The following is a 13,995-nucleotide window of genomic DNA, read 5'->3' on the forward strand; positions in this document are numbered from 1 at the left end:
TTCCACGGTTCAAAGCGTGGAACTGCAGACTCTTTTGCAAAGAAGAGAGCGCCCAGGCAACAGCAGCCCGCACGTTTCTCAGTGAAAGGGAGAACTCCCTGACTTCATCCGGTCCTCTGAGCAAAGCAGGCAGAGGGAGAGAAACTTTCTTTCCTTCCTCTTTCCTGCCACGAATTCCTCATTTGCTCGTGCAAACGCAGGGCTTCTTCGGAAAAACTACGCCGCGGTGCAGGGATCCTTCCAGAGGAGCAACGACATAGTTTGAGCTGGAAGGGCTTGGCAGAGCAGCCGGGGAGAAAAGGCCTCTTGCTATTCTCTTTTCTTTCTGCCTGAATGCGGTCAATTCGCACTTGCCAAAGCAAGGTTTCCCAGCACAAACTACAGAGCAGCAGCTCTCTCCTGGCGGAGGAAGTGCCATGCAGTGTTGCCCTGGCGAGATAGTGTTGCTACAGTGAGGCCCAGGGAAAACACACTGCCTAGAGAAATCCTAGCAAAGCCCTGTGTTTCCCCACAGGAATGTATGTCACTTTCAGTTCTTTGCCAGCAACGGAGCTCAGAGGCAACGTCAGATTGTGTGTATCTCAGGGAGAGAAAGAACACTGTGACTTCCCCCGTTCCTCTGACGAAAGCGGTTAGAGGGAGAAAAGCGTCCTTTGCTTTCGCTTTCCCGCAATGTGCTCGGCAGATCTGCCCTTCGCGAAGGGCCGTTTTCCCCCGGAGAACTGCCTCGCCGTAGCCCGGTTCTGGAAGTGGAACGAGTATGCAGTGTTAGCGTTCAGCTATTGTGAAGGCTCGCTTTGGCCCAGGGCAATCGAAGCGCCGGGGGAAATCTTAGCAGAGCCCGGCGCCTTTCCACGGTTCAAAGCGTGGAACTGCAGACTCTTTTGCAAAGAAGAGAGCGCCCAGGCAACAGCAGCCCGCACGTTTCTCAGTGAAAGGGAGAACTCCCTGACTTCATCCAGTCCTCTGAGCAAAGCAGGCAGAGGGAGAGAAACTTTCTTTCCTTCCTCTTTCCTGCCACGAATTCCTCATTTGCTCGTGCAAACACAGGGCTTCTTCGGAAAAACTACGCCGCGGTGCAGGGATCCTTCCAGAGGAGCAACAACATAGTTTGATCTGGAAGGGCTTGGCAGAGCAGCCGGGGAAAAAAGGCCTCTTGCTATTCTCTTTTCTTTCTGCCTGAATGCGGTCAATTCGCACTTGCCAAAGCAAGGTTTCCCAGCACAAACTACAAAGCAGCAGCTCTCTCCTGGCGGAGGAAGTGCCATGCAGTGTTGCCCTGGCGAGATAGTGTTGCTACAGTGAGGCCCAGGGAAAACACACTGCCTAGAGAAATCCTAGCAAAGCCCTGTGTTTCCCCACAGGAATGTATGTCACTTTCAGTTCTTTGCCAGCAACGGAGCTCAGAGGCAACGTCAGATTGTGTGTATCTCAGGGAGAGAAAGAACACTGTGACTTCCCCCGTTCCTCTGACGAAAGCGGTTAGAGGGAGAAAAGCGTCCTTTGCTTTCGCTTTCCCGCAATGAGCTCGGCAGATCTGCCCTTCGCGAAGGGCCGTTTTCCCCCGGAGAACTGCCTCGCCGTAGCCCGGTTCTGGAAGTGGAACGAGTATGCAGTGTTAGCGTTCAGCTATTGTGAAGGCTCGCTTTGGCCCAGGACAAACGAAGCGCCGGGGGAAATCTTAGCAGAGCCCGGCGCCTTTCCACGGTTCAAAGCGTGGAACTGCAGACTCTTTTGCAAAGAAGAGAGCGCCCAGGCAACAGCAGCCCGCACGTTTCTCAGTGAAAGGGAGAACTCCCTGACTTCATCCGGTCCTCTGAGCAAAGCAGGCAGAGGGAGAGAAACTTTCTTTCCTTCCTCTTTCCTGCCACGAATTCCTCATTTGCTCTTGCAAACGCAGGGCTTCTTCGGAAAAACTACGCCGCGGTGCAGGGATCCTTCCAGAGGAGCAACGACATAGTTTGAGCTGGAAGGGCTTGGCAGAGCAGCCGGGGAGAAAAGGCCTCTTGCTATTCTCTTTTCTTTCTGCCTGAATGCGGTCAATTCGCACTTGCCAAAGCAAGGTTTCCCAGCACAAACTACAAAGCAGCAGCTCTCTCCTGGCAGAGGAAATCCCATGCAGTTCTGCCCTTGCGAGATCGTGTTGCTACAGTGAGGCCCAGGGAAAACACACTGCCTAGAGAAATCCTAGCAAAGCCCTGTGTTTCCCCACAGGAATGTATGTCACTTTCAGTTCTTTGCCAGCAACGGAGCTCAGAGGCAACGTCAGATTGTGTGTATCTCAGGGAGAGAAAGAACACTGTGACTTCCCCCGTTCCTCTGACGAAAGCGGTTAGAGGGAGAAAAGCGTCCTTTGCTTTCGCTTTCCCGCAATGAGCTCGGCAGATCTGCCCTTCGCGAAGGGCCGTTTTCCCCCGGAGAACTGCCTCACCGTAGCCCGGTTCTGGAAGTGGAACGAGTATGCAGTGTTAGCGTTCAGCTATTGTGAATTCTCGCTTTGGCCCAGGACAAACGAAGCGCCGGGGGAAATCTTAGCAGAGCCCGGCGCCTTTCCACGGTTCAAAGCGTGGAACTGCAGACTCTTTTGCAAAGAAGAGAGCGCCCAGGCAACAGCAGCCCGCACGTTTCTCAGTGAAAGGGAGAACTCCCTGACTTCATCCGGTCCTCTGAGCAAAGCAGGCAGAGGGAGAGAAACTTTCTTTCCTTCCTCTTTCCTGCCACGAATTCCTCATTTGCTCGTGCAAACGCAGGGCTTCTTCGGAAAAACTACGCCGCGGTGCAGGGATCCTTCCAGAGGAGCAACGACATAGTTTGATCTGGAAGGGCTTGGCAGAGCAGCCGGGGAAAAAAGGCCTCTTGCTATTCTCTTTTCTTTCTGCCTGAATGCGGTCAATTCGCACTTGCCAAAGCAAGGTTTCCCAGCACAAACTACAAAGCAGCAGCTCTCTCCTGGCGGAGGAAGTGCCATGCAGTGTTGCCCTGGCGAGATAGTGTTGCTACAGTGAGGCCCAGGGAAAACACACTGCCTAGAGAAATCCTAGCAAAGCCCTGTGTTTCCCCACAGGAATGTATGTCACTTTCAGTTCTTTGCCAGCAACGGAGCTCAGAGGCAACGTCAGATTGTGTGTATCTCAGGGAGAGAAAGAACACTGTGACTTCCCCCGTTCCTCTGACGAAAGCGGTTAGAGGGAGAAAAGCGTCCTTTGCTTTCGCTTTCCCGCAATGAGCTCGGCAGATCTGCCCTTCGCGAAGGGCCGTTTTCCCCCGGAGAACTGCCTCGCCGTAGCCCGGTTCTGGAAGTGGAACGAGTATGCAGTGTTAGCGTTCAGCTATTGTGAAGGCTCGCTTTGGCCCAGGACAAACGAAGCGCCGGGGGAAATCTTAGCAGAGCCCGGCGCCTTTCCACGGTTCAAAGCGTGGAACTGCAGACTCTTTTGCAAAGAAGAGAGCGCCCAGGCAACAGCAGCCCGCACGTTTCTCAGTGAAAGGGAGAACTCCCTGACTTCATCCGGTCCTCTGAGCAAAGCAGGCAGAGGGAGAGAAACTTTCTTTCCTTCCTCTTTCCTGCCACGAATTCCTCATTTGCTCTTGCAAACGCAGGGCTTCTTCGGAAAAACTACGCCGCGGTGCAGGGATCCTTCCAGAGGAGCAACGACATAGTTTGAGCTGGAAGGGCTTGGCAGAGCAGCCGGGGAGAAAAGGCCTCTTGCTATTCTCTTTTCTTTCTGCCTGAATGCGGTCAATTCGCACTTGCCAAAGCAAGGTTTCCCAGCACAAACTACAAAGCAGCAGCTCTCTCCTGGCAGAGGAAATCCCATGCAGTTCTGCCCTTGCGAGATCGTGTTGCTACAGTGAGGCCCAGGGAAAACACACTGCCTAGAGAAATCCTAGCAAAGCCCTGTGTTTCCCCACAGGAATGTATGTCACTTTCAGTTCTTTGCCAGCAACGGAGCTCAGAGGCAACGTCAGATTGTGTGTATCTCAGGGAGAGAAAGAACACTGTGACTTCCCCCGTTCCTCTGACGAAAGCGGTTAGAGGGAGAAAAGCGTCCTTTGCTTTCGCTTTCCCGCAATGAGCTCGGCAGATCTGCCCTTCGCGAAGGGCCGTTTTCCCCCGGAGAACTGCCTCACCGTAGCCCGGTTCTGGAAGTGGAACGAGTATGCAGTGTTAGCGTTCAGCTATTGTGAATTCTCGCTTTGGCCCAGGACAAACGAAGCGCCGGGGGAAATCTTAGCAGAGCCCGGCGCCTTTCCACGGTTCAAAGCGTGGAACTGCAGACTCTTTTGCAAAGAAGAGAGCGCCCAGGCAACAGCAGCCCGCACGTTTCTCAGTGAAAGGGAGAACTCCCTGACTTCATCCGGTCCTCTGAGCAAAGCAGGCAGAGGGAGAGAAACTTTCTTTCCTTCCTCTTTCCTGCCACGAATTCCTCATTTGCTCGTGCAAACGCAGGGCTTCTTCGGAAAAACTACGCCGCGGTGCAGGGATCCTTCCAGAGGAGCAACGACATAGTTTGAGCTGGAAGGGCTTGGCAGAGCAGCCGGGGAGAAAAGGCCTCTTGCTATTCTCTTTTCTTTCTGCCTGAATGCGGTCAATTCGCACTTGCCAAAGCAAGGTTTCCCAGCACAAACTACAGAGCAGCAGCTCTCTCCTGGCGGAGGAAGTGCCATGCAGTGTTGCCCTGGCGAGATAGTGTTGCTACAGTGAGGCCCAGGGAAAACACACTGCCTAGAGAAATCCTAGCAAAGCCCTGTGTTTCCCCACAGGAATGTATGTCACTTTCAGTTCTTTGCCAGCAACGGAGCTCAGAGGCAACGTCAGATTGTGTGTATCTCAGGGAGAGAAAGAACACTGTGACTTCCCCCGTTCCTCTGACGAAAGCGGTTAGAGGGAGAAAAGCGTCCTTTGCTTTCGCTTTCCCGCAATGTGCTCGGCAGATCTGCCCTTCGCGAAGGGCCGTTTTCCCCCGGAGAACTGCCTCGCCGTAGCCCGGTTCTGGAAGTGGAACGAGTATGCAGTGTTAGCGTTCAGCTATTGTGAAGGCTCGCTTTGGCCCAGGGCAATCGAAGCGCCGGGGGAAATCTTAGCAGAGCCCGGCGCCTTTCCACGGTTCAAAGCGTGGAACTGCAGACTCTTTTGCAAAGAAGAGAGCGCCCAGGCAACAGCAGCCCGCACGTTTCTCAGTGAAAGGGAGAACTCCCTGACTTCATCCAGTCCTCTGAGCAAAGCAGGCAGAGGGAGAGAAACTTTCTTTCCTTCCTCTTTCCTGCCACGAATTCCTCATTTGCTCGTGCAAACACAGGGCTTCTTCGGAAAAACTACGCCGCGGTGCAGGGATCCTTCCAGAGGAGCAACAACATAGTTTGATCTGGAAGGGCTTGGCAGAGCAGCCGGGGAAAAAAGGCCTCTTGCTATTCTCTTTTCTTTCTGCCTGAATGCGGTCAATTCGCACTTGCCAAAGCAAGGTTTCCCAGCACAAACTACAAAGCAGCAGCTCTCTCCTGGCGGAGGAAGTGCCATGCAGTGTTGCCCTGGCGAGATAGTGTTGCTACAGTGAGGCCCAGGGAAAACACACTGCCTAGAGAAATCCTAGCAAAGCCCTGTGTTTCCCCACAGGAATGTATGTCACTTTCAGTTCTTTGCCAGCAACGGAGCTCAGAGGCAACGTCAGATTGTGTGTATCTCAGGGAGAGAAAGAACACTGTGACTTCCCCCGTTCCTCTGACGAAAGCGGTTAGAGGGAGAAAAGCGTCCTTTGCTTTCGCTTTCCCGCAATGAGCTCGGCAGATCTGCCCTTCGCGAAGGGCCGTTTTCCCCCGGAGAACTGCCTCGCCGTAGCCCGGTTCTGGAAGTGGAACGAGTATGCAGTGTTAGCGTTCAGCTATTGTGAAGGCTCGCTTTGGCCCAGGGCAAACGAAGCGCCGGGGGAAATCTTAGCAGAGCCCGGCGCCTTTCCACGGTTCAAAGCGTGGAACTGCAGACTCTTTTGCAAAGAAGAGAGCGCCCAGGCAACAGCAGCCCGCACGTTTCTCAGTGAAAGGGAGAACTCCCTGACTTCATCCGGTCCTCTGAGCAAAGCAGGCAGAGGGAGAGAAACTTTCTTTCCTTCCTCTTTCCTGCCACGAATTCCTCATTTGCTCTTGCAAACGCAGGGCTTCTTCGGAAAAACTACGCCGCGGTGCAGGGATCCTTCCAGAGGAGCAACGACATAGTTTGAGCTGGAAGGGCTTGGCAGAGCAGCTGGGGAGAAAAGGCCTCTTGCTATTCTCTTTTCTTTCTGCCTGAATGCGGTCAATTCGCACTTGCCAAAGCAAGGTTTCCCAGCACAAACTACAAAGCAGCAGCTCTCTCCTGGCGGAGGAAGTGCCATGCAGTGTTGCCCTGGCGAGATAGTGTTGCTACAGTGAGGCCCAGGGAAAACACACTGCCTAGAGAAATCCTAGCAAAGCCCTGTGTTTCCCCACAGGAATGTATGTCACTTTCAGTTCTTTGCCAGCAACGGAGCTCAGAGGCAACGTCAGATTGTGTGTATCTCAGGGAGAGAAAGAACACTGTGACTTCCCCCGTTCCTCTGACGAAAGCGGTTAGAGGGAGAAAAGCGTCCTTTGCTTTCGCTTTCCCGCAATGAGCTCGGCAGATCTGCCCTTCGCGAAGGGCCGTTTTCCCCCGGAGAACTGCCTCGCCGTAGCCCGGTTCTGGAAGTGGAACGAGTATGCAGTGTTAGCGTTCAGCTATTGTGAAGGCTCGCTTTGGCCCAGGGCAAACGAAGCGCCGGGGGAAATCTTAGCAGAGCCCGGCGCCTTTCCACGGTTCAAAGCGTGGAACTGCAGACTCTTTTGCAAAGAAGAGAGCGCCCAGGCAACAGCAGCCCGCACGTTTCTCAGTGAAAGGGAGAACTCCCTGACTTCATCCGGTCCTCTGAGCAAAGCAGGCAGAGGGAGAGAAACTTTCTTTCCTTCCTCTTTCCTGCCACGAATTCCTCATTTGCTCTTGCAAACGCAGGGCTTCTTCGGAAAAACTACGCCGCGGTGCAGGGATCCTTCCAGAGGAGCAACGACATAGTTTGAGCTGGAAGGGCTTGGCAGAGCAGCTGGGGAGAAAAGGCCTCTTGCTATTCTCTTTTCTTTCTGCCTGAATGCGGTCAATTCGCACTTGCCAAAGCAAGGTTTCCCAGCACAAACTACAAAGCAGCAGCTCTCTCCTGGCGGAGGAAGTGCCATGCAGTGTTGCCCTGGCGAGATAGTGTTGCTACAGTGAGGCCCAGGGAAAACACACTGCCTAGAGAAATCCTAGCAAAGCCCTGTGTTTCCCCACAGGAATGTATGTCACTTTCAGTTCTTTGCCAGCAACGGAGCTCAGAGGCAACGTCAGATTGTGTGTATCTCAGGGAGAGAAAGAACACTGTGACTTCCCCCGTTCCTCTGACGAAAGCGGTTAGAGGGAGAAAAGCGTCCTTTGCTTTCGCTTTCCCGCAATGAGCTCGGCAGATCTGCCCTTCGCGAAGGGCCGTTTTCCCCCGGAGAACTGCCTCGCCGTAGCCCGGTTCTGGAAGTGGAACGAGTATGCAGTGTTAGCGTTCAGCTATTGTGAAGGCTCGCTTTGGCCCAGGGCAAACGAAGCGCCGGGGGAAATCTTAGCAGAGCCCGGCGCCTTTCCACGGTTCAAAGCGTGGAACTGCAGACTCTTTTGCAAAGAAGAGAGCGCCCAGGCAACAGCAGCCCGCACGTTTCTCAGTGAAAGGGAGAACTCCCTGACTTCATCCGGTCCTCTGAGCAAAGCAGGCAGAGGGAGAGAAACTTTCTTTCCTTCCTCTTTCCTGCCACGAATTCCTCATTTGCTCTTGCAAACGCAGGGCTTCTTCGGAAAAACTACGCCGCGGTGCAGGGATCCTTCCAGAGGAGCAACGACATAGTTTGAGCTGGAAGGGCTTGGCAGAGCAGCCGGGGAGAAAAGGCCTCTTGCTATTCTCTTTTCTTTCTGCCTGAATGCGGTCAATTCGCACTTGCCAAAGCAAGGTTTCCCAGCACAAACTACAAAGCAGCAGCTCTCTCCTGGCGGAGGAAATCCCATGCAGTTCTGCCCTGGCGAGATCGTGTTGCTACAGTGAGGCCCAGGGAAAACACACTGCCTAGAGAAATCCTAGCAAAGCCCTGTGTTTCCCCACAGGAATGTATGTCACTTTCAGTTCTTTGCCAGCAACGGAGCTCAGAGGCAACGTCAGATTGTGGGTATCTCAGGGAGAGAAAGAACACTGTGACTTCCCCCGTTCCTCTGACGAAAGCGGTTAGAGGGAGAAAAGCGTCCTTTGCTTTCGCTTTCCCGCAATGAGCTCGGCAGATCTGCCCTTCGCGAAGGGCCGTTTTCCCCCGGAGAACTGCCTCGCCGTAGCCCGGTTCTGGAAGTGGAACGAGTATGCAGTGTTAGCGTTCAGCTATTGTGAAGGCTCGCTTTGGCCCAGGGCAAACGAAGCGCCGGGGGAAATCTTAGCAGAGCCCGGCGCCTTTCCACGGTTCAAAGCGTGGAACTGCAGACTCTTTTGCAAAGAAGAGAGCGCCCAGGCAACAGCAGCCCGCACGTTTCTCAGTGAAAGGGAGAACTCCCTGACTTCATCCGGTCCTCTGAGCAAAGCAGGCAGAGGGAGAGAAACTTTCTTTCCTTCCTCTTTCCTGCCACGAATTCCTCATTTGCTCTTGCAAACGCAGGGCTTCTTCGGAAAAACTACGCCGCGGTGCAGGGATCCTTCCAGAGGAGCAACGACATAGTTTGAGCTGGAAGGGCTTGGCAGAGCAGCCGGGGAGAAAAGGCCTCTTGCTATTCTCTTTTCTTTCTGCCTGAATGCGGTCAATTCGCACTTGCCAAAGCAAGGTTTCCCAGCACAAACTACAAAGCAGCAGCTCTCTCCTGGCAGAGGAAATCCCATGCAGTTCTGCCCTTGCGAGATAGTGTTGCTACAGTGAGGCCCAGGGAAAACACACTGCCTAGAGAAATCCTAGCAAAGCCCTGTGTTTCCCCACAGGAATGTATGTCACTTTCAGTTCTTTGCCAGCAACGGAGCTCAGAGGCAACGTCAGATTGTGTGTATCTCAGGGAGAGAAAGAACACTGTGACTTCCCCCGTTCCTCTGACGAAAGCGGTTAGAGGGAGAAAAGCGTCCTTTGCTTTCGCTTTCCCGCAATGAGCTCGGCAGATCTGCCCTTCGCGAAGGGCCGTTTTCCCCCGGAGAACTGCCTCGCCGTAGCCCGGTTCTGGAAGTGGAACGAGTATGCAGTGTTAGCGTTCAGCTATTGTGAAGGCTCGCTTTGGCCCAGGGCAATCGAAGCGCCGGGGGAAATCTTAGCAGAGCCCGGCGCCTTTCCACGGTTCAAAGCGTGGAACTGCAGACTCTTTTGCAAAGAAGAGAGCGCCCAGGCAACAGCAGCCCGCACGTTTCTCAGTGAAAGGGAGAACTCCCTGACTTCATCCAGTCCTCTGAGCAAAGCAGGCAGAGGGAGAGAAACTTTCTTTCCTTCCTCTTTCCTGCCACGAATTCCTCATTTGCTCGTGCAAACGCAGGGCTTCTTCGGAAAAACTACGCCGCGGTGCAGGGATCCTTCCAGAGGAGCAACGACATAGTTTGAGCTGGAAGGGCTTGGCAGAGCAGCCGGGGAGAAAAGGCCTCTTGCTATTCTCTTTTCTTTCTGCCTGAATGCGGTCAATTCGCACTTGCCAAAGCAACGTTTCCCAGCACAAACTACAAAGCAGCAGCTCTCTCCTGGCGGAGGAAATCCCATGCAGTTCTGCCCTGGCGAGATCGTGTTGCTACAGTGAGGCCCAGGGAAAACACACTGCCTAGAGAAATCCTAGCAAAGCCCTGTGTTTCCCCACAGGAATGTATGTCACTTTCAGTTCTTTGCCAGCAACGGAGCTCAGAGGCAACGTCAGATTGTGTGTATCTCAGGGAGAGAAAGAACACTGTGACTTCCCCCGTTCCTCTGACGAAAGCGGTTAGAGGGAGAAAAGCGTCCTTTGCTTTCGCTTTCCCGCAATGAGCTCGGCAGATCTGCCCTTCGCGAAGGGCCGTTTTCCCCCGGAGAACTGCCTCGCCGTAGCCCGGTTCTGGAAGTGGAACGAGTATGCAGTGTTAGCGTTCAGCTATTGTGAAGGCTCGCTTTGGCCCAGGGCAAACGAAGCGCCGGGGGAAATCTTAGCAGAGCCCGGCGCCTTTCCACGGTTCAAAGCGTGGAACTGCAGACTCTTTTGCAAAGAAGAGAGCGCCCAGGCAACAGCAGCCCGCACGTTTCTCAGTGAAAGGGAGAACTCCCTGACTTCATCCGGTCCTCTGAGCAAAGCAGGCAGAGGGAGAGAAACTTTCTTTCCTTCCTCTTTCCTGCCACGAATTCCTCATTTGCTCGTGCAAACGCAGGGCTTCTTCGGAAAAACTACGCCGCGGTGCAGGGATCCTTCCAGAGGAGCAACGACATAGTTTGAGCTGGAAGGGCTTGGCAGAGCAGCCGGGGAGAAAAGGCCTCTTGCTATTCTCTTTTCTTTCTGCCTGAATGCGGTCAATTCGCACTTGCCAAAGCAAGGTTTCCCAGCACAAAATACAAAGCAGCAGCTCTCTCCTGGCAGAGGAAATCCCATGCAGTTCTGCCCTGGCGAGATCGTGTTGCTACAGTGAGGCCCAGGGAAAACACACTGCCTAGAGAAATCCTAGCAAAGCCCTGTGTTTCCCCACAGGAATGTATGTCACTTTCAGTTCTTTGCCAGCAACGGAGCTCAGAGGCAACGTCAGATTGTGTGTATCTCAGGGAGAGAAAGAACACTGTGACTTCCCCCGTTCCTCTGACGAAAGCGGTTAGAGGGAGAAAAGCGTCCTTTGCTTTCGCTTTCCCGCAATGAGCTCGGCAGATCTGCCCTTCGCGAAGGGCCGTTTTCCCCCGGAGAACTGCCTCGCCGTAGCCCGGTTCTGGAAGTGGAACGAGTATGCAGTGTTAGCGTTCAGCTATTGTGAAGGCTCGCTTTGGCCCAGGGCAAACGAAGCGCCGGGGGAAATCTTAGCAGAGCCCGGCGCCTTTCCACGGTTCAAAGCGTGGAACTGCAGACTCTTTTGCAAAGAAGAGAGCGCCCAGGCAACAGCAGCCCGCACGTTTCTCAGTGAAAGGGAGAACGCCCTGACTTCATCCGGTCCTCTGAGCAAAGCAGGCAGAGGGAGAGAAACTTTCTTTCCTTCCTCTTTCCTGCCACGAATTCCTCATTTGCTCGTGCAAACGCAGGGCTTCTTCGGAAAAACTACGCCGCGGTGCAGGGATCCTTCCAGAGGAGCAACGACATAGTTTGAGCTGGAAGGGCTTGGCAGAGCAGCCGGGGAGAAAAGGCCTCTTGCTATTCTCTTTTCTTTCTGCCTGAATGCGGTCAATTCGCACTTGCCAAAGCAAGGTTTCCCAGCACAAACTACAAAGCAGCAGCTCTCTCCTGGCAGAGGAAGTGCCATGCAGTGTTGCCCTGGCGAGATAGTGTTGCTACAGTGAGGCCCAGGGAAAACACACTGCCTAGAGAAATCCTAGCAAAGCCCTGTGTTTCCCCACAGGAATGTATGTCACTTTCAGTTCTTTGCCAGCAACGGAGCTCAGAGGCAACGTCAGATTGTGTGTATCTCAGGGAGAGAAAGAACACTGTGACTTCCCCCGTTCCTCTGACGAAAGCGGTTAGAGGGAGAAAAGCGTCCTTTGCTTTCGCTTTCCCGCAGTGAGCTCGGCAGATCTGCCCTTCGCGAAGGGCCGTTTTCCCCCGGAGAACTGCCTCGCCGTAGCCCGGTTCTGGAAGTGGAACGAGTATGCAGTGTTAGCGTTCAGCTATTGTGAAGGCTCGCTTTGGCCCAGGGCAAACGAAGCGCCGGGGGAAATCTTAGCAGAGCCCGGCGCCTTTCCACGGTTCAAAGCGTGGAACTGCAGACTCTTTTGCAAAGAAGAGAGCGCCCAGGCAACAGCAGCCCGCACGTTTCTCAGTGAAAGGGAGAACTCCCTGACTTCATCCAGTCCTCTGAGCAAAGCAGGCAGAGGGAGAGAAACTTTCTTTCCTTCCTCTTTCCTGCCACGAATTCCTCATTTGCTCGTGCAAACGCAGGGCTTCTTCGGAAAAACTACGCCGCGGTGCAGGGATCCTTCCAGAGGAGCAACAACATAGTTTGAGCTGGAAGGGCTTGGCAGAGCAGCCGGGGGGAAAAGGCCTCTTGCTATTCTCTTTTCTTTCTGCCTGAATGCGGTCAATTCGCACTTGCCAAAGCAAGGTTTCCCAGCACAAACTACAAAGCAGCAGCTCTCTCCTGGCAGAGTAAGTGCCATGCAGTGTTGCCCTTGCGAGATCGTGTTGCTACAGTGAGGCCCAGGGAAAACACACTGCCTAGAGAAATCCTAGCAAAGCCCTGTGTTTCCCCACAGGAATGTATGTCACTTTCAGTTCTTTGCCAGCAACGGAGCTCAGAGGCAACGTCAGATTGTGTGTATCTCAGGGAGAGAAAGAACACTGTGACTTCCCCCGTTCCTCTGACGAAAGCGGTTAGAGGGAGAAAAGCGTCCTTTGCTTTCGCTTTCCCGCAATGAGCTCGGCAGATCTGCCCTTCGCGAAGGGCCGTTTTCCCCCGGAGAACTGCCTCGCCGTAGCCCGGTTCTGGAAGTGGAACCAGTATGCAGTGTTAGCGTTCAGCTATTGTGAAGGCTCGCTTTGGCCCAGGGCAAACGAAGCGCCGGGGGAAATCTTAGCAGAGCCCGGCGCCTTTCCACGGTTCAAAGCGTGGAACTGCAGACTCTTTTGCAAAGAAGAGAGCGCCCAGGCAACAGCAGCCCGCACGTTTCTCAGTGAAAGGGAGAACTCCCTGACTTCATCCGGTCCTCTGAGCAAAGCAGGCAGAGGGAGAGAAACTTTCTTTCCTTCCTCTTTCCTGCCACGAATTCCTCATTTGCTCTTGCAAACGCAGGGCTTCTTCGGAAAAACTACGCCGCGGTGCAGGGATCCTTCCAGAGGAGCAACGACATAGTTTGAGCTGGAAGGGCTTGGCAGAGCAGCTGGGGAGAAAAGGCCTCTTGCTATTCTCTTTTCTTTCTGCCTGAATGCGGTCAATTCGCACTTGCCAAAGCAAGGTTTCCCAGCACAAACTACAAAGCAGCAGCTCTCTCCTGGCAGAGGAAATCCCATGCAGTTCTGCCCTTGCGAGATCGTGTTGCTACAGTGAGGCCCAGGGAAAACACACTGCCTAGAGAAATCCTAGCAAAGCCCTGTGTTTCCCCACAGGAATGTATGTCACTTTCAGTTCTTTGCCAGCAACGGAGCTCAGAGGCAACGTCAGATTGTGTGTATCTCAGGGAGAGAAAGAACACTGTGACTTCCCCCGTTCCTCTGACGAAAGCGGTTAGAGGGAGAAAAGCGTCCTTTGCTTTCGCTTTCCCGCAATGAGCTCGGCAGATCTGCCCTTCGCGAAGGGCCGTTTTCCCCCGGAGAACTGCCTCGCCGTAGCCCGGTTCTGGAAGTGGAACGAGTATGCAGTGTTAGCGTTCAGCTATTGTGAAGGCTCGCTTTGGCCCAGGGCAAACGAAGCGCCGGGGGAAATCTTAGCAGAGCCCGGCGCCTTTCCACGGTTCAAAGCGTGGAACTGCAGACTCTTTTGCAAAGAAGAGAGCGCCCAGGCAACAGCAGCCCGCACGTTTCTCAGTGAAAGGGAGAACGCCCTGACTTCATCCAGTCCTCTGAGCAAAGCAGGCAGAGGGAGAGAAACTTTCTTTCCTTCCTCTTTCCTGCCACGAATTCCTCATTTGCTCGTGCAAACGCAGGGCTTCTTCGGAAAAACTACGCCGCGGTGCAGGGATCCTTCCAGAGGAGCAACGACATAGTTTGAGCTGGAAGGGCTTGGCAGAGCAGCCGGGGAGAAAAGGCCTCTTGCTATTCTCTTTTCTTTCTGCCTGAATGCGGTCAATTCGCACTTGCCAAAGCAAGGTTTCCCAGCACAAACTACAAAGCAGCAGCTC

The sequence above is a fragment of the Elephas maximus genome, chromosome 19 (genome assembly GCF_024166365.1).
Source record: "Elephas maximus indicus isolate mEleMax1 chromosome 19, mEleMax1 primary haplotype, whole genome shotgun sequence".
Taxonomy (NCBI): domain Eukaryota; kingdom Metazoa; phylum Chordata; class Mammalia; order Proboscidea; family Elephantidae; genus Elephas; species Elephas maximus.